The sequence below is a fragment of the Sapajus apella genome, unplaced genomic scaffold (assembly GCF_009761245.1).
Source record: "Sapajus apella isolate SASKATOON/1434 unplaced genomic scaffold, GSC_monkey_1.0 scaffold151, whole genome shotgun sequence".
Lineage (NCBI taxonomy): Eukaryota > Metazoa > Chordata > Mammalia > Primates > Cebidae > Sapajus > Sapajus apella.
Window position 1 is genome coordinate 919,076 of NW_022437091.1, and position 25,497 is coordinate 944,572.

At 43.3% G+C, this 25,497-nt stretch overlaps 2 long non-coding RNA genes and 1 other non-coding gene across 4 annotated transcripts in view; 1 reads left to right on the plus strand and 2 right to left on the minus strand.

The window, feature by feature from the left end:
• Nucleotides 1–25,497, minus strand: part of LOC116541385 — an 88,256-nt gene that overhangs the window by 7,017 nt on the left and 55,742 nt on the right. Inside the window, exon 1 of one of the 2 annotated variants that reach the window (XR_004264815.1) lies at nt 4,568–5,814. The exons of the other annotated variant lie outside the window; for it this stretch is intronic. This is a non-coding gene — a long non-coding RNA (uncharacterized LOC116541385). Of the gene's footprint in view, nt 1–4,567; nt 5,815–25,497 lie in introns of those variants that run through there. 2 annotated transcript variants of the gene reach the window in all.
• Nucleotides 10,103–18,277, plus strand: LOC116541384. Its single transcript, XR_004264813.1, has 3 exons — nt 10,103–10,112; nt 11,734–11,735; nt 18,208–18,277. It is a non-coding gene; the product is annotated as an uncharacterized LOC116541384 (long non-coding RNA).
• On the minus strand, nt 24,702–24,808 carry LOC116541496. The gene has a single exon (XR_004264837.1). It is a non-coding gene; the product is annotated as a U6 spliceosomal RNA (small nuclear RNA).

Sequence of the window (25,497 nt, forward strand, 5' to 3'; positions counted from 1 at the left end):
GGAGACTGAGGCAGGAGAATCACTTGAACCTGGGAGGAAGAGGTTGCAGTGAGCCGGGATTGCTCCGTTGTGCTCCAGCCCGAAACAAGAGCAAAACTTCGTCACAAAAGAAAAGAATAGTGCCAGGGATGCGAGCACTGCTAGCCTCTAAGCACCTTAAGGCACTGATGCCGCTGCATTTGCACATCTCAGCCTGGCTATGCAGAGGCTGACAGGCAAGTGCACATCTGCATCTTATCTTACCACTTAATAAACATTGATTGACACTTCCTCCATCTTAGGCATTTTTGGTAGATGCTGGAACACATTAGAGAACAAATCCAGTCCTTGCCCTCCAGGCATTTATAGTCTAGAGCAGAAGCTTCAGAGTGTTCTAGGAAAACCCTTCAATTATACAAGAAATTGTGTGCCTACATAGATTGAGAGGGAAGTGGGAAGAGTCAAATTCTCAAATGGCTTTGTGACCTAGAAAAGGTTAAGAGCCTCCTAGTTGGGACCATCCATATCCCTCATATCTAAATTCTTAGCAAGTATCCCAGCACTTACTAATAACACGTCTTGGGCATCTCTAACCTTTTGCAGCGTTCATGATGCCTTCCTCACCAGCTCGTGGCAGACTCCTGGTGGAAGAGGAGGGAAGCACACCTCATTATTGACATTGCCTCCTAGTTCCTGGGGAGCTCCCTTCCAGAAAGGAATTTTCCAGGGAGTGGCTGTCCCGGCTCTTTTGAATAACTTTGGGCCCATCCAGCGGACAAACCATTGCCTATTCCCTGGCAGGCAGACTGACGAGGGGACACGTTTCCCCTGCTAAAGTACTGCTTGCTTCCCAGGACTTCTCCAGACTCAGCATCCACTGACTGAGATGAAATAAGACATTTTTCTCTTCCAAAGGATCAAAGGGATCTCAGCAAGGTCTGGACTAAGAGAAAGAGGGCTGAGTTGTGAATACATTGGGAAGAGCATTTTGGTCTAACAGTCTTATTTCACATCCAAATTAATAACATGTCACTCTTGAGAACATTTTTGTTAATGACTCCTCAAAACACAACCCACCCACCCAGACCGTGAGCCTTCAAAGACAGGGACAGATCCCTGGCCTCCCCTTGGATGGCACTACCATTCTCCTCCCAGATGTTTTACTAGCCTGCTAATTTTTGTAAGGTATAATAAAACATATTTAAGGGAGAAAAAAATGTGCTAGACTGTTTTAATGAGCTTGAGTATCAATATTTTTGAAAATGTAATATCAAGAAGCCAGGGAAAGTTGTTTTTTAAATTACCTGCAATTTTCTGATTCAATTTTTGGAGGAGACTTTGTTGTTTGTTTGCTTTTGAGAAACACTTCAATGGCTTTATGCCAGTAAAGCCAAAATCATATTCTCAGTAGCTTAAGACCATGCTGAGCTACACAGCTCTCCTTCATGACGTTGAAACTACCTGTACTGTGGGAAGAGATCCATCTCTCCAGGGTAGGATGTGTCTTGAGAAATGAGTCTGGGGCCACCATGGGGTTTTCCCTTCTCATTGGGCCTCCTGATCAGGATCCAGCACCTGGCGGTGGGGAGGGGGGGTTCTAGCAAATGGACCAGAGACAGACATGAGCAAAGTCACTCCGTGGCAGATGGTAAGTCTCAGGATAATGTGGCAGCAGAATGAAGAATGCACAGTGTGAGAGAAAAAAACAAAATACCCTGTGCAGATGAATGAATGGAACAATAACCTCCTATATCTCATTCTGTGGATTTTTTCCCCTCTTTCCTACACAATCCCCTCCTGTTATTCCAAAGCTTTCAATGAAGCAGGTATTTCAGCTGATCTCTTACATATCTGGCAGATAATGGCGGGGCCTATGTCTGCACTTGGGATGAGGGGGGTGGGGAAAGCAGGAACAGCTGGAGAAGCTCATCACAAGATGGCCAGAAGTGACCAGAGGAACCCCAGAAGCAGCAGGGATCTGCAGGAAATGTAAGCATTCTCTGAGGATTACATGTGAGGGGATCCAGGAAACTGCTAAACTTGCAGTGGCTGATCATCATGAGGGCTTAGACTAGTAATTTTAAGCACTAAAGGAAAGGGTGGCTTTTATAAACCAAAAAAATCAGACTTTGGAGTTAGTTTCTTAAACTGTGCCAAAACAATTCATGGCCAGATGTTGTGAATGTTGTGAACAGTAAGATGCAAAGGAATTTAGAATAAGGAGGGAGGCTTAATGGAGTTCTTCCCCTTGATGACTGGGAAGGCTTTATGAAAGAGGAATTTGAACTAGATCTTGAAAAAGGGGATCTTAGAAAGGGAGAGGAGGAGAAGAGTACTCCTTTAGGATAAATGGAAGAGCAAAAGCATGAAGGTGTCCAAGTGAAAGATGTGCTTTTTTTTTTTTTTTTTGAGATGGGATTTCACCATGTTGACCAGGCTGGTCTCGAACTCCTGACGTCAGGTAATCCGCCCTCCTCGGCCTCCCAAAGTGCTGGGATTACAGGCATGAGCCACCGCGCCTGGCTGGAGGATGTGCTTTAAGCAGAGAACAGTCCTGTCTGACTGAGGATAGATGCTATATTCTTGAGCATCCATCCTTCATACTTCATCTTGTCAAATGCTCAGAGACATTTGAACCAGAGCAACTCCATCTTGAGTAGGGGCTGGATAAAATAAGGCTGAGATCTGCTGGGCTGCATTCCCAGGAGATTAAGGCATTCTGAGTCACAGGATGAGAGGAGGTCACCTCATGATACCAGTCATAAAGACCTTGCTGATAAAATAGGTTGCAGTAAAGATGCCAGCCAAAACCCACCAAAACCAAGATGGCGATGAGAGTGACCTCTGATCATCCTCACTACTACACTCCCACCAGCGCCATGACAGTTTACAAATGATATGGCAACATCAGGAAGTTACCCTAAATGCTCTAAAAAGGGAAGGCATGAATGATCCTTTCCCTGTTTAGCATATAATCAAGAAATAACCTTAAAAATGGGCAACCAGCCCTTGGGGCTGATCTGTCTATGGAGTAGCCATTCTTTTATTCCTTTACTTTCCTAATAAACTTGCTTTCACTTTACTCTGTAGATTCGCCCTGAATTGTTTCTTATGTGAGATCCAAAAACCCACTCTTGGGGTCTGGATCCTGACCCCTTTACAGGAAAAATCTTACTTTAGGACTCATTCTTTTTTTCTGAGACAAAGTCTCACTCAGCCTCCCAGGCTGGAGTGCAGTGGGACGATCTTGGCTCACTGCACCCACTGTCTCCCGGTTCAAGTGATTCTTCAATCTCAGCCTCCTGAGTAGCTGGGATTACAGGCACCCACCATCATGCCAAACTAATTTTTGTATTTAGTAGAGACAGGGTTTCGCCATATTGGCCAGGCTGGTCTTGAGCTCCTGACCTCAGGTGATCCACCTGCCTCGGCCTCCCAAAGTGCTGGGATTACAAGCGGAAGCCACCGCACCAGGCCCATTCTTTTTTTTTTTTTTTTTTTTTTTTTGAGACGGAGTTTCACTCTTGTTACCCAGGCTGGAGTGCAATGGCGCGATCTCGGCTCACTGGAACCTCCGCCTCCTGGGTTCAGGCAATTCTCCTGCCTCAGCCTCCTGAGTAGCTGGGATTACAGGCACGCACCACCATGCCCAGCTAATTTTTTGTATTTTTAGTAGAGACGGGGTTTCACCATGTTGACCAGGATGGTCTCGATCTCTTGACCTCGTGATCCACCCGCCTCGGCCTCCCAAAGTGCTGGGATTACAGGCTTGAGCGACCGCGCCCAGCCTCTTTTTTTTTTTTTTTTTTTTAGACAGAGTCTCTCTCTTGTTGCTAAGGCTGGAATGCAGTTGCATGATCTAGGCTCACTGCAATCTCTACCTCCCAGGTTCCAGTGATTCTCCTGCCTCAGCCTCCCAAGTAGCTGGGATTATAGGCACCCGCCACCAGGCCCCGCTAATTTTTGTATTTTTTAGTACAGACCAGTTGGCCATGTTTGCCAAGCTGGTCTCAAACTCCTGACCTCAGGTGATCCACCCGCCTTGGCCTCCCAAAGTGCTGGGATTACAGACGTGAGCCACTGCACTGGGCATTTAGAGCCCATTCTTGAGGCTCAGGGATGGAAATATATTAAGGTGGTTTTCAAGGAACAATGGAAGTTGTTAAGGACATCTTAAGTTAGCTGGTGCTAGCTCTCAGAGAGTTCAGTCATTCCAAAATGACAGGAATTGGCCTAGAATTCACCCTTGGCTTTCTCATGCTCCCTTCTCAGAAGGCAAAAAGTGCCCATGTCTCTCCATCAGCCCTACCCCACAGGCTACTTGATCTGTGACAAAGACTCCACTGGGCAAGAGGCATGTCTTCTCACATTGATCAAAAAATATTCATTCTTCAGCGGGGGGGGTGGGGAGTTGGGGAGAGATAGCATGAGGAGAAATGCCAGATATAGGTGATGGGGAGGAAGGCAGCAAATCACACTGCCATGTGTGTACCTATGCAACAATCTTGCATTTCTTCACATGTACCCCAAAACCTAAAATGCAATAAAAAATAAATAAATAAATAAAAAATACTCATTCACCACCTACTTTATGCTTTGCTAAGCACTGTTCTAGGCACAAGGGCACAGCAATGAATAGGTTAAAGTCTCTGCCCTCATGGAGTTTTCTTTCTAGCAGGGAAGACAAATATCAATATGTAGGTACAACATCAGATAGTCCTATGAATAAAAATAGAGCAATGTAAGGGAACAGAGAATAACAAGGAGGGGGTTCTTTTTTACAGAAGACAGGAGAAGTTCATCTACGGAGGTGACACTGAGCAGAGTCCACAGGGGTGGGGTCCCAGGCTCTGAGATGGGCACTAGTGGATGTGCTTGAAGAACAAGAAGGCCTCTACGGCTGGAGCAGGCTCAACGAGCATGGGAGATGAAGAGGTAGACGGGCAGAGGAAGAATTACCCTGCAGCTCCTGGCCCAGCATGGCCACACACTCCACATGGCTCCTGCCCATGGCCATTACCCCACTGGCCCCAGCTCTGGCCTGCCATTTTTTCCTCAGGCCCTCAGTGAGACTCATTAAACTTTATCCTAAGTTACTGTGCTCTGCAGCTGGGGGAAAAGGGCAAACTTCAGTCCTAAAGTTAGAGCAATCAACAGCCAAGGGATTTGGAAGTGGCTGGGGCCTTGTTATCTTAAGGTTGTAATGAGTCTCAAGAGAAACCCCACAACTTCACTCCAGAGAGGGGAAGTTTCCCTCAGCAGATCCATACTTGGGACTCCAATTTTCAAAATTCCTTAGAAACTGGGAAGCAATCCAAATAAACCAGGCCTACAGTAGATGCACATTGAGTCACAAAGTCTCCCCAGAATGGCTTATACTGAGGCTTTGTTGGGGATGTTGCTGTAATAATCCAGAAGGACTCCTGGGACTGCCTGTGGCTGGGCTCAGTGAATCTCATTACCCACAGCTACACCTTTAGCTCAAGAGGAAAGGACGGGGAAGAGAGACTCCAAGGCCACGTCCATGGGATGATTCACTAGCTGCTACCTCACCACCACAACCCAAAAGCAAGGATCAGAGTCCTCTTATCTAAGAATTTAATAATTTGTTGGGGCTAGAGAAGCAGAAGTTCCTGAGAGCCTGGAAACCCGCTCCAGCTGGGTGACCAGGAAAATCCAAGAGTAAGTAACTGCTTCTCAGCCCCAACGTAAGTTGGGATCTGTTTAAGATAGTTGAGCTGTTGGAAAATAAGGAGCATGGGGCATATCAAAGAGGATACAATATAATCATGCCAATAAATAATAATACCCTGGCATGGTGGCTCACACCTGTAATCCCAGCTACTCGGGAGGCTGAGGCAGGTGGATCACTTGAGCCCAGGAGTTTGAGACCAGGCTGGGCAACATAGGGAGACTCCATCTCTAAAAATCAAAATAAAAACCAAAAAGAAAAATAATAATAGTCAACATTTACTGAACACTTACTATGTACCATTTTAAGCATTTTACATATGTTATTTCAACCTCCAAGCAAATTCTATGAACTAGGTGGTACTATTATAACACCCATTCCACCAAGAAGGAAGCTGAGGCACAGAGACATTAAGGTACTTGCTTCCAAGCTTATACAACTAATTAATGGGAGAGTCAGTGTTTAAATTAAGGCCAGAATCCAGAGTTGGTATCCATAGGTGCTGTGCGTGTGGCACTCTGGAAACTCTCCCATTGCCTAAATAACCTAGATATAGTCAGCACCAACTAATCTTTTGCACGAGTTATTTTTCAGTGTCATAGAAATGTGCCTGCCCAATGTCTTGAAGACTGCTTCTCTGGGAAAAGCCCAGGCTTTTATAAGTGCCAGATTGGTATGAACTCTTCATTCCTAGAAGAATAAAGAGCTGAGCTAAACTCCAGGGTCCCTCCCTGCCTTGTGAGCCTTGTGCTCGGAGTCCTGATGGCATGGCTCTGGGTGAGAGGCAAGGCAAAGGCTAATCCATGGAGGGAGCTTGTGGAGGCCAACAGGTCCACTGCAAACAGAACTTAATCTACATACCCCCTTGGCACCATCTATTGTTTTCAGAGCAGCTGGACACTCTCCAGCTAATTTTTGTTTGTCTGTTTGTTTGTTTTTGTTTTTGTCTTTTTTAGACGATGTCTCGCTCTGTCACCCAAGCTGGAGTGCAGTGGCCCGATCTTGGCTCACTGCAACCTCAGCCTCCTTAGTAGCTGGGACTGCAGGCACTCGCCACCATACCCGGCTAATTTTTGTATTTTTAGTAGAGACGGGATTTCACCATGTTAGCCAGTCTGGTCTTAAACTCCAGACCTCATGATCCACCCGCCTAGGTCTACCAAAGTGCTGGGATTACAGGCATGAGCCACCGTGCCCTGCCTCCAGCTACTTCTATAGGGTCTGGTGAGTTGCAGCTGCCCTGGATCTATCTGAGGAACCATTCTGTTGCCTCCTCTCTCCAATCAAAAGAATAGCCACCCTCCATAGGTGGCTACTACCATCCTAGACAGAGATCACCTATGGAGCTCTTAAGTACAATCAAGGACAAGAAACTGCATGGTCTCCTACAGAAGGACATTCCTACCTCAGCCTCCTGAGTAGCTGGGATTACAGGCGCCTGCCACCATGCCCGGCTAATATTTGTACTTTTAGTAGAGATGGAGTTTCATCATGTTGGCCAGGCTGGTCTCGAGCTCCTGACCTCAGGTGATCCGCCCACCTCAGCCTCCCAAAGTGTTGGGATTATAAGCATGAACCACCACGCCTGGCCTACAAAATTAATTTGTAAAAGATACACTCCTAGATCCAATTCATTAAAATTTCAGAACTCTAAGAGTAGAGAGAAAATTCTGAGAGCTTCCAGAGGGAGTAGGAAAACAGGTTACCAAAAGAAACAAGGTTAAGAAATGATACCAACCTGCTCATCGATAACATTCAATGCTCAAAGACAATGGAATGACATTCATCTCCTTGGTGCTGTTGTCCTTACAGTAAGTGAGTTTTTGCGAGATCTGGTTGTTTAAACATGTGCAGCACCTTCCCCTCTCTCTCTTGCTCCTGCTCCCACCACGTGAGACCCCCTTACTGCCCCTTCACTTTCAACCATGACTGGAAGCTTCCTGAGACCTCCCAAGAAGCAGAAGCTGCCATGCTTCCTATACAGCCTGCAGAACCCCTAACTAAACCTCTCTTATTTATAAATTACCTAGTCTTGCCAGGCGGGGTTTCTCACGCCTGTAATCCCGGCACTTTGGGAGGCTGAGGCGGGTGAATCATCTGAGGTCGGGAGTTTGAGACCAACCTGGACAATATGGTGAAACTCCATCTCTACTAAAAATACAAAAATTAGCTGGGTGTGATGGTGTACGACTGTAATCCCAGCTACGGGCTAGAGTGCAATGACACCATCTCAGCTCACTGCAAACTCTGCCTCCCAAATTCAAGTGATTCTCCTGCCTCAGCTTCCTGAGTAGTTAGGATTATAGGCATGCACCTTCACGCCCAGCTAATGTTTGTGTTTTCAGTAGAGACAGGGTTTCACCATGTTGGCCAGGCTTCTTTTGGATCACTCCTCACCTCAGGTGATCCACCTGCCTTGGCCTCCCAAACTGCTGGGATCACAGGAATGAGCCATAGTGCCCAGCCTGAGATAGGGTCTTGTTGCCCAGGCTGGAGCACAGTGGCATGAACATGGCTCACTGCAGCCTCATCCTTCTGAGTTCAAGCAATCTTCCTACCTCAGCCTCCCATGTAGCTGGGATCACAGGTACCCTCCACCACTTCCAGCTAATTTAAAAAAATTTTTTATAGAGACAGGGTTTCACTTTGTTGCCCAGGCTGGTCTTGAACTCCTAGACTCAAGCAGTCCTCTTGCCTCTGCCTCCCAAAATGCTGGGATTATAGGTGTGAGCCACTGCATTTGGCATGATCCATTTTTTAAAAATCTGTGCTGTATATGTATGTTTATTTGCCCAAAATACATATTCTAAGATGTTAATTATCATATCCAGGTGATAAGCATGCAGGTGATTTTTTTCCTTTCTGTTTTTTTTAGAGACAGGGTCTCATTTTGTCCTCAGGCTGGAGTGCAATGTCATGATCGTAGTTCAGTGTTACCTTAAACTCCTGGTTTCCAGTGATCCTCCCACCTCAGCCTCCCAAGTAGCTAAAACTACTGGCACTGACCTCCACAATTCCTGGCTAAGTGTTTCACTTTTTCTTTTTCTTTTCCTTTTCTTTTTTTGTAAAGACAGTGTCTTGCTGTATCACTCAGTCTGGTCTCAAACTCCTGATCTGAAGAAATCATCCCACCTTGGCCTCCCAAAGTGCTGGGATCACAGGGATAAGCCACCATGCCCAGCCCTTTTTTTTTTTTTTTTTTTTTTCTTGTCTAGACATTCTAAAATTTTCTGTGAAGAACATACATTATTTTACATCAAAAATTTTTTAAAGTTATTTTAATATTTTTCCTTACTAATTCATTCCTCATTCCTTCCAATTGAAACAAGGCCACAAAGGTTCTATTTGTCATTCTTGTCACAACTGAATATTTATTTGGGTGAAAAGCTGTTTGACATCACCCTCAAATCAAAGTGGTCAGGTACAAAGACGTCCTTCAACGCACAGTGATAAGAACACGATTTCACAGCAAAAGGCAGATAAAGAGAACATCACTTGCCAGCTACCTTAGGCAGCAGTGACATCGATTTCTGAAGGAGAGGAGGATCTAAATCATCACAGCCTGACAACAAAGCACAAGCTGAGTTTGTCAGAAGCGTTTTCATTGTCTGGGATGCTCATTTTAAATCCCCCTGGGAAGGCAAAGTTGCTGCTGCTAAATTTTGTAACATCTGAAAATCTGTGACTTTTATGACCATAAAGAACAGTCCTGCAAACCTTGATAAGAAAGTTTGCAACGGCTTCATCATTACAACATATTTAAAGGTGAGAAAACAAAGACAAATGAAGCTGCTAACCCTCTGGTGGAAGTTCCAATCCAAAGCATGTTCATTATCTCAAAGCAAGCAAGAGAGCCATAAAGAATTGTCCTCTCATTTAGAATATTTTGCCTTCTCACCAAAGGCTGCTGTGTATTTCAGAATTCAGAAAGACACTTTACAGGTAACCACAATACATTTCCATCCAATTACACTTTACATTTTTTGGCCTTGACCTGTCTAAACATAATCAGATACTTCTGAGAACTAAAAGCAATTTAGAAACTCAAAATAGTTTTTACTCCAAACTGAAAAATTCTGCAAAGGGAAGTGTTGAAATAATAAGAAAAATGGTAACATTTATTGAACTTTCCAATGTGCCAGACACTATATTAAGTACTTCACACACACTTTTCACAAGTATTCACAAAACCTTATGAAATAGTAATATTATCTCTATGTGGATGATTGTATGTTCTAAATATGGCCACAACAGTATCTCTCATCCCAAATACTTTCCCACAATGTGATCTTGCCACTCCTGCCATCAACAAGTTGGGCCCATGGTCTCCGCCTTTTGAATCCCAGTAGGCTTTAATCACTTGAGTATAGCAGAATGAGGTCATTAACTTTCAAGGCTAGTCAGAAAAGGCCATGCAACTTCTATCAGGCACTCTTGCGATGTTTGTTCTGGGAGAAACCAGACACCACTTAAGAGGCTCTGCTACCAGGATATGGTGGCTCACACCTATAATCCCAGCACTTTGGGAAGCCAAGGCAGGAGGCTTGCTTGAGTTCAAGGCTGCAGTAAACTATGATCATCCACTGAACTCTCTTTCCTTTATAAGAATCCAAATCTCAAACCTCTTTTCTTTACAGGGATCCATCATGGATTCCCGGGCCAGTCAATCCTTCAGATGCCTGCATCCCAGTCAATATCTGAATGCAACTGCACAGGCAAGTTGCAAGAATTTCCCAGCTAAGTCCTTTCTGAAGTCTTGACCCATGTTTTATGCTTGTGTGAGTCTGTTCTTAAATTGCTATAAAGAAAACCTGAGGCTGGCTAACTTATAAAGAAAACAGTTTGATTGGCTCACAGTTTTGCAGACTGTACAAGAAGCACAGTGCTGGCATCTGCTTCTGGTGAGGGCTCAAGGAGCTTACAGTTAGGGTGGAAGGTGATGGGGAGCCAGCACAACACATGTCCCATGAGAATGGGAGCAAGAGAGAAAGAGGAAGGAGGTACCACACTCTTTTAAACAACCATATCTTACATTAACTCAGAGTGAGAACTCACTCATTCCTGTGAAGAGGGCAACAAGACATTCATGAGGGATCTGCCCCCATGATTCAAACACTTCCCGCCAAGCTCCACCTCCAACACTGGGGATTACATTTTGACATGAGATTTGGAGGGGACAAAACAACCAAACCATATCATTCTGCCCTTGCACCCCCCCAAAAAAAAATCTCATGTTCTTCTCACATTGCAAAACATAATCATCCCTTTCCAACAGTCCTGCAAAGTCTTAACTCATTCTAGAGTCAACTTAGTCAAAAGTCCAAAATCTCATTTGAGACTCAAAGCAGTCCACCTTCCATTAATGTGCCTCTAAAATTAAAAACAAGTTACTTACTTCCAAGATACAATCATGATACAGGCATTAAGCAAGCATTACCATTCTAAAAGGGAGAAACTGGACAAAAGAAAGGGGCTACAGGCCCCCATAAAAGTCTGAAACCCAGGAGTGCAATAATTAAACCTTAACTCTCCAAAATAATCTTTTTTGACTCCATGTCCTGCATTCAGTGCACACTGGTACAAGCAGTGGGCTTCCAAGGCCTTGAGCAGAGCTTCACTGCTGTGGCTTTGCAGGGTTCAGCCCCTGTGGCTGCTCACAAGTTGAAGTCTGTTGCCTGCAGCTTTTCTAGGCTGAGCGTTCAAGCTTCTGGGGGCTCTATCGTTCTGGAGTCTGGAAGACAGTGGCCTCCTTCCCACAGCTCCACTAGACAGTGCCCCTATGGGGACTATGGTGGAGTGGGGGTGCTGCAACTTCACATTTCCCCTTGGCACTGCCCTTGTAGAGTTTCTCTGTCAGGGTTGTGGCCCTGTGGCAGGCTTCTGCCTGGGCATCCAAGCTTCCTGATACATCCTCTGGAATCTAGGAAGGAAGCTGCCAGCCTCCTTCACCCTTGCATTCTGTGTGCCTGCAGACTTAGTATCAGGTGGAAACTTCCAAAGCTTACAGCTTATGCCCTCCAGAATGGCGGCTCAGGCTGTACTTGGGGCTCTTTGAGCCACAGCTGTAGCTGGAACAGCTGGGATGTAGGGGTTAGTGTCCCAAGGCTGAGCAGGGCAATGAAGCCCTGGGCCTAGCCCCTGAAACTATTCTTTATTCCTAGGCTTCTGGGCATATGATGGAAGGAACTGTCTCCAAGGTCTCTGAAATGCCTTCAAGGCCCTTTCCCCATTGTGTAGGATATTAGCACTTGGCTCCCTTTCAGTCACACTAATCTTTCTAGGAAGTTGTTGCTCCACAGTCTGCTTTTTCTACCACAGGGATAGGCTGCACATTTTCCAAAATTTTAGGCTCTGCTTCCCTTCTAAATGTAAGTTCCAACTTTAAGTCATTTCTTTGCTCCTGTGTGTGATCACAGGTTGTTAGAAGCAGGCCACCTCTTGAAGGTTTTGCTGTTTAGACATTTCTCCCACCAAATACCCTGAGTCAGCAGTCCCCAACCTTTTTCAGCAAGGTGAAATGGTGACTTGCCAATAAGTTTATGGTGATTTGCTGCACAACTATAACAAGAACACCCCATTTTGCAAATAAAGAAACAGGATTAAAAGTGACTTGCCAAAGCCCTAATCATCATTTTATTCTGCTCTAAATGTGTTAAACATTTTATGCCATGCAGAAGAAATCCTTCTCAAGTTTCATGTCCATTTCAGAATATGCATCGGCAGAACACACTGTCAAAGGAAAATGGACTTCACTGAAGTGGAGGCAATCTATTTCACTTGCATTTTGTGATGAGACCATTTTCTGTTTCCACCTATTCATCCATTAACTGCAATATTTAAAACTGCTTACAAATTACTTGCAGTATTACAACAAGGATAAGTGTCCCCAAACTACTGTAGGCAAGCATCCTAATAAGAGAAATTCCCAGGAGATGACTAAACAGTTATCTCTCTTTCTCTAAAACCACTTCTAGCTGGCTGGATTGAAGTTTCAAAGTTCAGTTCTTTCAGAATATTCTGAAAGCATGAACTCTATGACTAATATCTTGTGAAACTTTAGAGATAAATTTGAAACAAATTTTATACAACTTGGTTTGAAGGATAAAATGTACGTAAAACATAAGTGAGAAAAAACGTAAACGTTTTTGTGAAGTTTTGAAATGCTTGTGTGGATGTACGAGGCCCCGGGTTTTATCTCCAGCACCTCCACACAAAAAAAGAAAAGAAAAGAAAAGAAAGAGAAGTAAAAAACTTAAAGAAAAAATAAAATGTTATCTGAAAGATGTATAAGAGAACGCATAGTATATTAACCCTTCTCAGAGCTGAATCTTTAAATAATTTTTTGATGCAATTCAGCTTTATGCTCTTGAGAAGATGTCATTGTGGTTTGTCATCAAAATAACAGACACTTAAAGATGTTTTCCAGTTCACAGTCCATTCCCCATTCTCTGGGCTGCTCTGGTCATATTTTTACTATATGCCTCTAGACCCCCCTTTCCTCAGTTAATCAAACCAGGATAGAAAACAGACTCTATCTCTTGAGAATCTAGAATTGGGACTCACTGATTCTAGTCATTCTATGCTCTTCACTTCAACAGATATGAAAACCCAGGAAGTGTGGCAGTCATTGGGCAGCAGCCATGTTTGCTGAGGCAGCAAAAGGTAGTTCGCAGACACATGTTCACAGATACAGAGTTCACAGAGCAAAGTGGAAGGAAGCATAAACAAGGTACCAAAAAATCAAAGGAAGAGAGAAAGACAAAGAGAGAGAAAGAGACAGAGAGGGAAAAAAAGGCACAAAGAAAGGCAAGCCTTTTGTCCTCCTTGCTTTCAGGTTCTAGGACTTCTTATGAAACCAGATGCACCTTCTGTCCATGGGATCCAGGATAAACTCTGGTACCCTGTGGTGGCCAGCCTCCAATATGGCCTCGAATGATGCTCACCACTAGTATTCATGCCTTTGTGGAATGCCCACATTGAACAGCCTGGGTAACCAGTAGAATACAGTCTTGGGGAAATGGCAATGCATGACTTCCAAGGCTAGGCCATAAAACCGACAGCAATTTCCACCTTGCTGACTCCTTGCTCAGTCTGGGTACATCCCAGCTGGAAAGAACTGGGGCTTCTTGCCAACAGCCAACACCATCTTGCCAGGCATATGAGTGAGCCATCTTGGAAGCTTTCAGCCCCCATTAAGCTTCCAGATGACTACAGCCACAACCAGCATCTTAACTGCAACCTCATGAAATGCCTTGGGCCAGAACCACCGTTCAGCTACTTCTGAATCCTTAACCCAGAGAAACTATAAGATAAGTGTTTATTATTTTACGACTAATTTCACATATTGAAGTCCTAACCCCCAAAGTGACTGTGTGTGGAGATAGGGCCTTTATGGAGGTGATTAAGGTTAAATGAGGTCATCGGGGTAGAGCTCTAATCCAATAGGGCTGGTGTCCTTATGAGAAAAGGAATACACACCAGAGCTGTATCTCTTCACACATACACAGAAAACAGATCATATGGAGAGGGATGGGGCAAGATGGCAAAAAAGAAGTCTCCACCAATTATATCCTGTGCAGGGACATCAATTTAACAACTATGACACAAAAAGAACACCTTCATAAGAACCAGAAATCAGGTGAGCACTCACAGTACCTGGTATTCACATTACTGAAAGAGGCACTGAAGGGTTGGAAAAACATTCTGGAATAGCTGGTGACACTCCTCTCGCATCCCCTAGCAGCAACTGTGTGGTGCAGAGCACTTATGTGCCCTGGGGAGAGGGAGAGCCAGCAATTGTGAGGCACTGACCTCAGTGCTGCCTTTGTTATAGCAGAAAGCCAAACCAAATCACACTCAGCTGATACCCTCCCACAGAGGGAGTATTTAAACCAGCCCCTGCCAGGGGAGAATCACCGATTCCAGTGGTTGTAGCTTCAGTTTCGGAAAGCCTCATGACTGCCAGCTAAAGCACTCTGGCGTCCCAGATAAATGTGAGAGGCAGTCTAGGCCCCAAGGACTGCAACACCTACAGGAACCTTAGTGCTGAACTGGACCTGGAGACAGTGGACTAGGAGGACACGTGACCTACTGAGACACCAGCCAGGGCAGCCAAGGGAATGCTGGCATTGCCCCTCCTCTAAACCCAGGCTACATAGCTTGCAGCTCCAAAAGAGACATCTTCCTTTCACTTGAGGAGAGGAGAGGGAAGGATGGGGAGGACTTTGTTTTGCATCTTGGATACCAGCTCACGAGCAGCAGGATAGGACAGCAGTAAGAGTTGTGAGACCCCCTTTCCAGGCCCTAGATCCCAGACATTTCTAGATACACCCTGGACCAGAAAAGAATCCACCACCTTAAAGGGAAGGGCCCAGTCCTGGTAGGATTCATCACCTGTTAACTGAAGAGTCCTTGGGCCCTGAATAACAAGCAGCAATACCCAGGTACTATGCCAAGGACCTTGAATGAGACACTGAGACTTGCTAGCTTTAGGTGAAACTCAGCACATTCCAGCTGTGGTGGCTATGTGGCAAAACTCCTTCTGCTTGAGAAAAGTGAAGGGAAAAGTAAAAAGGACTTTGTCTTGCACCTTAAGTACCAGCTCAGCCAGAAGGGGTAGAGCACCAAGCTGATTCTTGGGGTTCCCAGTTCTAGGACTTGGTTCTTGGATGGCATTTCTGAACCTGCTCTGGACCAGAGGGGAGCCCACTCCCCTGAAGGGTGAGTCTTAGGCCAGGCAGCATTCGCCACAAGCTGACTAAAGATACTTCAAGTCTTAAGGGAATATTGGCAGTAGTGTGGCATTACTCCCCATCGGCCTGAGGTGGGAGTGGCCACAGGGTGAGGCTCCTCTGCCTTTGGAAATGAGAGGGAAGAGTGGAAACGACTGCATCTTTTTTTTTTTTTTTTTTTTTTTTTTGAGACGGAGTTTCGCTCTTGTTACCCAGGCTGGAGTGCAATGGCGCAATCTCGGCTCACCGCAACCTCCGCCTCCTGGGTTCAGGCAATTCTCCTGCCTCAGCCTCCTGAGCAGCTGGGATTACAGGCACGCGCCACCATGCCCAGCTAATTTTTTGTAGCTTTAGTAGAGACGGGGTTTCACCGTGTTGACCAGGATGGTCTCGATCTCTTGACCTCGTGATCCACCCGCCTCGGCCTCCCAAAGTGCTGGGATTACAGGCTTGAGCCACCGTGCCTGGCTAACGACTGCATCTTGTGGTTTGAGTGCCCATTCAACCACAGTGCAATAGAACACAAGGTAGACTTCTAAAGATTTTTACTGTAGCCACTGGCTCCCAGATATCATTTCTGGACCCACCCTGCGGCTAGGGGCAATGGCTGTCCTGAAGAGAAAGACATAGGCCTGGCTGGTTTTGCCATCTGTGGATTGTAGAGCCCCAGGGTTTTTAGTGAAATAGGTAGTGGCCAGGGAGTGATTATAGCAGGCCTTGGGTGAGACCCAGTGCTGTGCTGGCTTCAGGTCTGACCCAGCACAGTCCTAGTGGTGGTGGTCACAGGAGTGATTGTGTCATTCCACCCCCAGCTCCCAGTGGCCCAGAACAGAGAGAGTCTCTGTTTGTTTGGGAGGAAGTAAGGGAGGACAACAAGAGGCTCTGCCTGGTAATCTACAGAATTCTTCTAGATCTTGTCTAAGATGATCAAAGCAGTACCTCTACAAGTCTGCAAGAACCACAATACTACTGGGCTTGGTGTCCCCCCTAAAACAGATACAACCTAGATCACAACACCCAAGTTCTTTTGAATATCTCAAAAACCTTCCCAAGAAGGACGGACACAAACAAGGCCTGACAGTGACAACTACAATAAATACCTAACTCTTCAATGCCCAGACTTAGATAAACATCTACAAGTATCAAGATGATCCAGGAAAACATGACCTCATAAAATGAACTAAATAATGTACCAGGGATCAATCCTGGAGAAACAGAGATATGTGACTGTATTAGTCCATTTTCACACTGCAATAAAGAACTACCTGAGACTGGATAATTTATAAAGGGAAGAGGCTTAACTGATCCACAGTTTCACATGGCTGGGGAGGCCTCTGGAAACTTAAAATCATGGCAGAAGGTGAAGAAGAAGCAAAACACATCTTATGTGGCAGTGGGGACTGGGGTAATGAGAAACACATTTAAACCATCAGATCTCATGAGAACTTACTCACTATTATGAGAACACCATGGGGGAAACCACAATCACCTCCCACCAGGTACCTCCCTTGACACAGGGGGATTACAATTTAAGATGAGATTTGGGTGGGACACAGAGCCAAATCATATCATTATGTCCCTAGCCCTCCCAAATCTTATATCCTTCTCACATTTCAAAACCAATCATGCCTTCCCAACAATCCCCCAAATTCTTAATTCATTCCAGCATTAACTCAAGTGTCCAAGTCCAGTCTTATCTGAGACAAGGCACGTCTCTTCCACCTATAAGCCTGTAAAATCAAAAACAAGTTAGTTACTTCCAAGGTACACTGGGGGTACAGGCACTGTGTAAGTGTTCCCATTCCAAATGGGAAAAAATGGCCAAAACAAAGGAATCACAGGCCCCATGCAAGTTTGAAACCCAGCAGGGCAGCCATTAAATCTTAAAGATCCAAAATAATCCTTTGACTCCAGATCTCACATCTAGGACACAACGATGCAAGAGGTGGGCTCCCAAGGCCTTGGAGAGCTCAGCCCCTGTGGCTCTGCAGGGTACAGCCCCTCCAGCTGCTTTCATTGGCTGGCATTGAGTGCCCACGGCTTTTCCAGGTACACAGCACAAGCTGTCAGTGTATCTACCATTCAGTGGTTTGAAGGACAGTGGCCCTCTTCTCACAGCTTCACTAGGCAGTGCCCCAGTAGGGACTCAGGGTGGGGGCTCCAACCCTACACCTCCCCTCTGCATTGCCCTAGTAAAGGTTCTCCATGAGGACTCCACCCCTGCAATAGATTTCTGCCTAGACAACCAGGCATTTCCATACATACTCTCAAATCTAGGCTTCTAAAATTCAACTTTTGTCTTCTACATACCCACAGGCCTAATGCCACGTGAAAGTCATGAAGGCTTGGGGCTTTCACCCTCTAAAGTAACAGCCTGAGCTGTACCTTGGCCCGTTTTAGCCATGGCTGGAGCTGGAGCAGCTGGGATGCAGAGTGCCGTGTTCCAAGGCTGCATAGATCAGCAGAGCCCAGAGCCTGGCCCATAAAACTATTTGTCTCTCCTAGGCATCCAGGCCTGTGATGGGAGGGACTGCTGTGAGGATGTCTGAAATGCCCTGGAGACATTTTCCCCCACTGTTTTGGCTATTAACATTCGCTTCTCTTTACTTATGCAAATTTCTGCAGCCAGCTTGAATTTCTCCCCAGAAAATGGGCTTTTCTTTTCTACCAGGTGGTCAGGCTGCAAATTTTTCAAACTTTTATCCTCTGCTTCCCTTTTAAATATAAGTTCCAGTTTCAGACCATCTCTTTGTGAATGTCTATGACTGTTTGCTTTAAGAAAAAAAGCCAGGCTCTCGGCCTTAGCGCCATTTTTTTTGGAAACCTCTGCGCCATGAGAGCCAAATGGAGGAAGAAACAAATGCGCAGGCTGAAGCGCAAAAGAAGAAAGATGAGGCAGAGGTCCAAGTAAACTGCTAGCTTGTCGCACCATGGAGGCCACAGGAGCAGAAACATGGAATGCCAGACGCTGGGGATGCTGGTACAAATTGTGGGACTGCATGCTACTGTCTAGAGCTTGTCTCAATGGATCTAGAACTTCATCGCCATCTGATCGCTTATCACCTCTGAGACCCACCTTGCTCATAACCAAAACTGCCCATGTTGGTCCTTTGCCCTGGACCTGTGACATTCTAGACTATTTCTGTGTTTACTTGTGGCTGAGTGTAACAACCATACAATAAATTACCTCTTCCGCTGTCTTAGCTGAAGAATTAAAAAAAAAAAAAAAAAAAAGCCAGATCACATCTTGAATGCTTTGCTGTTTAGAAATTTCTTCTACCAGACACCCTAAATCATCTCTCTCAAGTTCAAAATTCCACAGATATCTAAAGCAGGGGAAAATGCTTCCAGTCTCTTTGATAAAGCATAGCAAAAGTAACTTTTTCTCCAGTTCCCAATAAGTTCCTCATCTCCATCTGAGACCACCTCAGCCTGGACTTCATTGTCCACACCACTATCAGCATTTTAGTCACAACCATTCAACAAGTCTCTAGGAAGTTCCAAACTTTCTCACATCTTCCTGTCTTTTTCAGAGCCCTCCAAACTGTTTTAACCTCTGCTCATTACCCAGTTCCAAAGTCACTTGACATTTTCAGGTCTCTTTATAGCAGTGCCTCCAAACTCCTGGTACCAATTTTCTGTATTATTAATTGTTTGTTCTCACACTGCTATGAAGAACTACCTGAGACTAAGTAATTTATTTAAAAAAAAAAAAAAAAGAGGTTTAATTGACTCACAGTTCCACATGGCTAGAGAGGCCTCAGGAAACTTACAATTATGGTGGAAGGTGAAAGGGAAGCAAGGCATATCTTACATGGCAGCAGGAGTTGAGGGGACTGCAAAACACATTTAAACCATCAGATCTCATGAGAATTCACTCACTATCACAAGAACAGCATGGGGGAAACCTCCTCCATAATCTAACCACCTCCCACAAGGTTCCTCCCTCAACACATGGGGATTACAATTGGAGAGGAGAACTGGGTGGAGAAAACAAGGAACAAAATGGCAAGAGTAAGTTCTTATCCCCCATAATAACATTGAAGATGTTTTTTCTTTGCTGCATCTACTGAGAGAATGAAGACCATTCTCAGCAATCAGACTGTCAACATTCCAGAAAATGTTGGCATTACTCTGAAGGGATGCACAGTTTTTGTGAAGGGCTCAAAGGAACACTGTGATGTGACTTAATCACGTCAATGCAGAACCCAGTCTTCTTAGCAAAAAAAAAAAGAGGCTCTAGGTTGACAAAGGGCGGGGTAACAGAAAGAAACTGGTTATTATTCTGACTTTTGTAGTCATGCACAGAACATGATCAAGGGTGTTACACTGAGCTTCCATTACAAGATGAGGTCTGTGGATACCCACTTTGTCATCAACATCATTATCCAGGAAAATGGGTCTCTTGTTGAAATCCAAAATTTCTTGGGTGAAAAATACATCCAGTGGGTTTGGGTGAGGGTTTGGGTGAGGCCAGGTGTTCCTTGTTCAGTAACTCAAGTACAAAAAGATGAATTAATCCTTGAAGGAAATGACATTGAGCTTGTTTCAAATTTAGTGGCTTTGATTCAGCAAGCCACAACAGTTAAAAACAAGGATATCAGAAAATTTTGGGATGGTATCTGTGTCTCTGCAAAAGGAGCTGTTTAGCAGGCTGATAAATAAGATCTAAGAGTTGTACAGCTACAGAAACAAGATGCTAGATGATGGCCGGGCGCGGTGGCTTAAGCCTGTAATCCCAGCACTTTGGGAGGCCAAGGCAGGTGGATCACGAGGTCAAGAGATCGAGACCATCCTGGTCAACGTGGTGAAACCCCGTCTCTACTAAAAATACAAAAAATTAGCTGGGCATGGTGGCACATGCCTGTAATCCCAGCTACTCAGGAGGCTGAGGCAGGAGAATTGCCTGAACCCAGGAGGCAGAGGTTGCGATGAGCCGAGATCGCGCCATTGCACTCCAGCCTGGGTCACATGAGTGAAACTCCGTCTCAAAAAAAAAAAAAAAAAAAAGATGCCAGATGATTCCTAAGATCTATTTGTGACATTTAAATAATGCAATAGACAACCTGTTGATTTGGAAAAAATAATAACATTGAGTATAAACAAACTAAACTCTCCAATCAAAAGACATAAGAGTGGCCAAATGGATAAAAAAATTAAGACCCAACTGGGCATGGTGACTCACAACTATAATCTTACACTTTGGTAGGCCAAGGCGGGAGATTCACTTGAGTCCAAGAGTTTGAGACCAGTCTGGGCAACATAGCAAGACCTCATCTCTTTTTCTTTTTAAAATGTAAAAGACACACAGGAAAAAAATAAAACCCATTGACCTGTTGCCTACAAGAAACATATTTCACCTATAAAGACACATGTAAACTGAAAATAAAAGAATGGAAAAAGATAGTCCATGCCAATGGAAACTAAAAAAGAACAGGAGTAGCTATACTTCTATCAGACAAAATAGATTTCAAGACAAAAACTGTAAGAAGAGATAAAGAAGTTCACTATATAATGATAATGGGGTCAATTCAGCAAGAGGATATAACAATTAGAAATATATATGTACCAACACTGAAGCACTTAGATATACAAATATTATTAGAGCTAAAGAGAGACAGACCCCAATATGATAATAGCTGGAGACTTCAACACCCCACTTTCAGCATTGGACAGATCTTCCAACAGAAAATCAACAAAGAAACACCAAACTTAATTCACACTACAGACCAAATGGATCTAATAGATATTTACAGAGCATTTCATCCAATGACAGCAAAATACACATTCTTTTCCTCAGCACATGCATCATTTTCAAGGATAGACCATATGTTAGGTCACAAAACAAGTCTTAAAACATTAAAAAAACTGAAATAATATGAAGCATGTTCTCTGACCACAATGGAATAAAAGTAGGAATCAATAAGAGGAATTTGGAAACTATTCAAACACATGGAAATTAAATAATATGCTTCTGAATGACCAGTAGTTTAAGGAAGAAATCAAGAAGGAAATTGAAAATTTTCTTGAAAGAAATAATGGAAACACAACATACCAAAACCTATATGATATAGCAAAAGCAGTACTAAGACGGAAGTTTATAGCTATAAGTGCCTACATCAAAAAGAAGAAAAACTTCAAACAAACCACTTAACAATACATCTTTAAAACCAAAAGAGCAAGAGCAAACCAAACTAATGATCGTATGGCATAAAATACACACATAGACTAATGGAACAGAATAGAGAACCCAGAAATAAATTGACACAGCTACAGTGAACTCATTTTCTACAAGGGTGCCAAGAACATACACTGGGGAAAGAGACAGTCTCTTCAATAAATAGTGCTAGGAAAACAATATCCATATGGCAGAGGAATAAAACTAGACCCCTATCTCTTGCCATATACAAAAATCAAATTAACATGGATTGAAGAAGTAAATCTAAAACCTCAAACTATGAAACTACTACAATAAAATATTGGGAAAACTCTCCAGGACATCAGTCTGGGCTGATTTCTTGAGTCATACCCCACAAGTATTGTGGCAACCAAAGCAAAAATACACAAATGGGATCACATCAAGTTTAAAACTTCTGCCAGCAAAGAAAACAATCAACAAAGTAAAGAGACAGTCCATAGAATGGGAGAAAATATTTGAAAACTACTCATCTTACAAGGGATTAATAACCAGAATATATAAGGAGCTCAAACAACTCTAGAGGAAAAAATCTAAAATTTTGATTTTAAAATGAGCAAAATATTTGAATAGACATTTTTCAAAAGAAGACATACAAATAGCATATGAACAGGTGTTCAATGTTGATTATGAGAAAAATGCAAATTAAAACTACATTGAGCTATTATCTCACCTCAGTTTAAATTGATTATATTCAAAAGGCAGGCAATAACAAACGCTGGTAAGGAAGTGGAGAAAAGGGAACTGATATGGTTTGGCTATGTCCCCACCGAAATCTCATCTTTAATTGTTCTCCCATAATTATCACATGTTGCAGGAGGGACCTGGTGAGAGATCATTTGAATCATGGGGGCGGTTTCCCCTATACTGTTCCCATGGTAGTGAATAAGTGTCATGACATCTGATGGTTTTATCAGAGGCTTCCACTTTTGCATCTTCCCCATTTTCTCTTGCCACTGCCATATAAGGAGTGTCTTTTGCCTCCTGCCATGATTTTGAGGCCTCCCCGGCAATGTGGAACTGTAAGTCTAATTAAACCTCTTTTTCTTCCCAGTCTCAGGTATGTCTTTATCAGTAGTGTGAAAACAGACTAATACAGGAACCCTTGTACACTGTTGGTGAGAATGTAAACTAGCACAACCACTATGGAGAATAGTTTGGAGCTTCCTCAAAAAACTGAAAATAGAGCTACCACACAATCCAGCAATCTCACTGCTGGGTATATACCCAAAAGAAAGGAAATCAGTATATCAAAAATATATCTGCATTCCCATGTTTGTTGCAGCTCTGTTCACAATAACCAAGATTTGAAAGCAACCTATGTGTTCATCAACAGATAAATGGATAAAGAAAATATGATACGTATACACAATGGAGTACTATTCAGCCATAAAAAAGAATGAGATTCTATCATTTGCAAAAACATGAATGGAACTGGAGGTCATTATATTAAGTGAAATAAGTCAAGCACAGAAAGACAAAAATCACATGTTTTCACTTATTTGTGGGATCTAAAAATGAAAACAATTGAACCCATGGAGATAGAGAGTAGACGGATGGTTAGCAGAGGCTAGGAAAGGTAATGGAGGTGGGGGAGGAGGGGTGGTTAATGGGTACAAAAAAAATAGAATGAATAAATAAGTCCTGGTAGTTGACAGCACAACGAGGTGACTATAATCAATAATAATTGAATTGTACATTTTAAAATAACTAAAAGAGTACAATTGGATTGTTTGTGATACAAAGAATAAATGTTTGAGGAGATGGACACCGCATTTTTCATGATGTGATTATTACACATTGCATGCCTGTATCAAAACATTTCACGTACCCCATAAATATATAGGCCTACCATGTTCCCACCAACATTAAAAATTATTTAAGAAATTATAAAAAGAAAATGGATTATATGAGGACACAGTAAGAAGACAGCTATCTGCAAATGAGGAAGGGAGGCCTCACAAGAAACCAATTCTGGCACCTTGATCTTGAGCTGCCAGCCTCCAGAACTGTGAGAAAATAAATTTCTGTTGTTTAAGCCACCCAGTCGGTGGTATTCTGTTATGGCAGTCCAAGTAGACTAATACAATAATTTTACCACTGCTAATTAAGACTCCTCAATAAATCCACCATAGTTGCTGTTTTTTTTTTTTTTTAATGGAGCCTTAAGACACCTGATACTCTGAAAAGATTTCAACATGGTGAAAGTATTACCAAAAGATATTTCTCCTCATGTTCCCTATATACCACTAACTCTCTAGGTGACCTCATCTAGGTTCCATGTCTTTAAAAATCACTTGTATACTGATGACTCTAACATTTATGTCTCCAGACTCAATCTGTTCCCTCTGCAGCTATTAATTTGTCTCCCAATATCCATTCTACCTTTTGCCCTAGCCATCCTCCTACAAAGCAACATTCTCAATCTCTTCTTCAGCAAAATGTGGTCATCTGACTAACTTTTGGCCAGTGGGATATATGTTGAGCACAGCTTCCAGGGAGTGTTCTTTTGGGGAGTGCAATGATGTGATCTTGGCTCACGACGACCTCAAACTCCTGGGCTCAAGTGATCTTCAGCCTCCTGAGTACCTGGGATTACAGGTACACCACCCAGAATGTGTTTTTAAGCAGGGGGCTAATGTGACATGATAACTGGTGCTCCAGTCACCATTTGGACCATGAAGCAGGAAGCTAAGTATAGCAGAGAAAGAAGATAAAAGGACCCTGGGTCCTTAAGTATAAGTCTGCCTTTTCAGCCATGGATTTCTTTTATATGAGAAGGAAATAAACATACTTATGAAAGCTGTTTCTGGGTTTCTGTTGTTTCATAAACAGTGGAACCTAATCCTAATTAATATATTGTCAAATAAGTGTCTCAAAGTTAACATGTAAAAAAAGACAACTCTTGATGTGTCCTAAAACTTGCTCCTCTCAATAAATAGTACTACCATTCATCTGCTTGGTCAGGGAAAAACCTAAACACTGGTGAAAACAAAAATTTGTTTTCAAGATTGTGACTTAGATAAATGGAGAGAGATGGAAGAAGTAAAAGACATTAAATGACATGAAGTTGAAAATGAGAAGGTCTAACACATCTTTTTTTTTTAATATGGAACGCTTCACAAATTTGCATGTCATCCTTGCGCAGGGGCCATGCTAATCTGCTCTGTATCGTTCCAATTTTAGTATATGTGCTGCCGAAGCGAGCACAACAAAAATCTAATAGAATTTTCAGAAGTTAGCTGAGAATGGTCCAGTACAAATATCATACTGGAAACAGGGAGATTCAGTGGATGTGGGTATCCTGGATACTGAAATCTCCTCCTGCTCTCTTCTCTTACTGGGTTTCCAGAATGCTGGGAATAAAATGTTTCTTCTCCAGGTAGGAATTTTTAAAATATCCAGAAAGTGAAATTTGTTGTACACGTGAGTTTCCGAACCTAGACTAGTATTTGCTTTACCTGTCATCAGGCAGTGATATAACTCAGTAAATTTATATAAAATGTAAAAAGGGGTATCACATTTTCATAAACAAACTTTGAAATATAAACATAATTTATGTTGTTAGTTCTTTGTGAATAAAAATGTAGAAACATTCTGCTGCTCTGAGAGCAGGGGTGTCTTGGTCAATTATGGATATAGTGGAAAAGACTTTGACCTTAGAGTCAGATAAATATGGCTCTGCAATCTGTTGGCAGGATTGCTTTTTCTTTCCACAGAATCTTCTTCGGAGAATCTGGCCAATCTAAGAGGAAAGAACTAAAGATACAGAAAGCACTTATTCTTCAGACAAAGCAAGACAGACCACCTGCAGGAAAGCTCACAGCTCTCAAGCCCAACCATACATTCAGACCATCCCAACAGCTTTATAGTTCCCTGGTACAATCTTGCCTGGTATT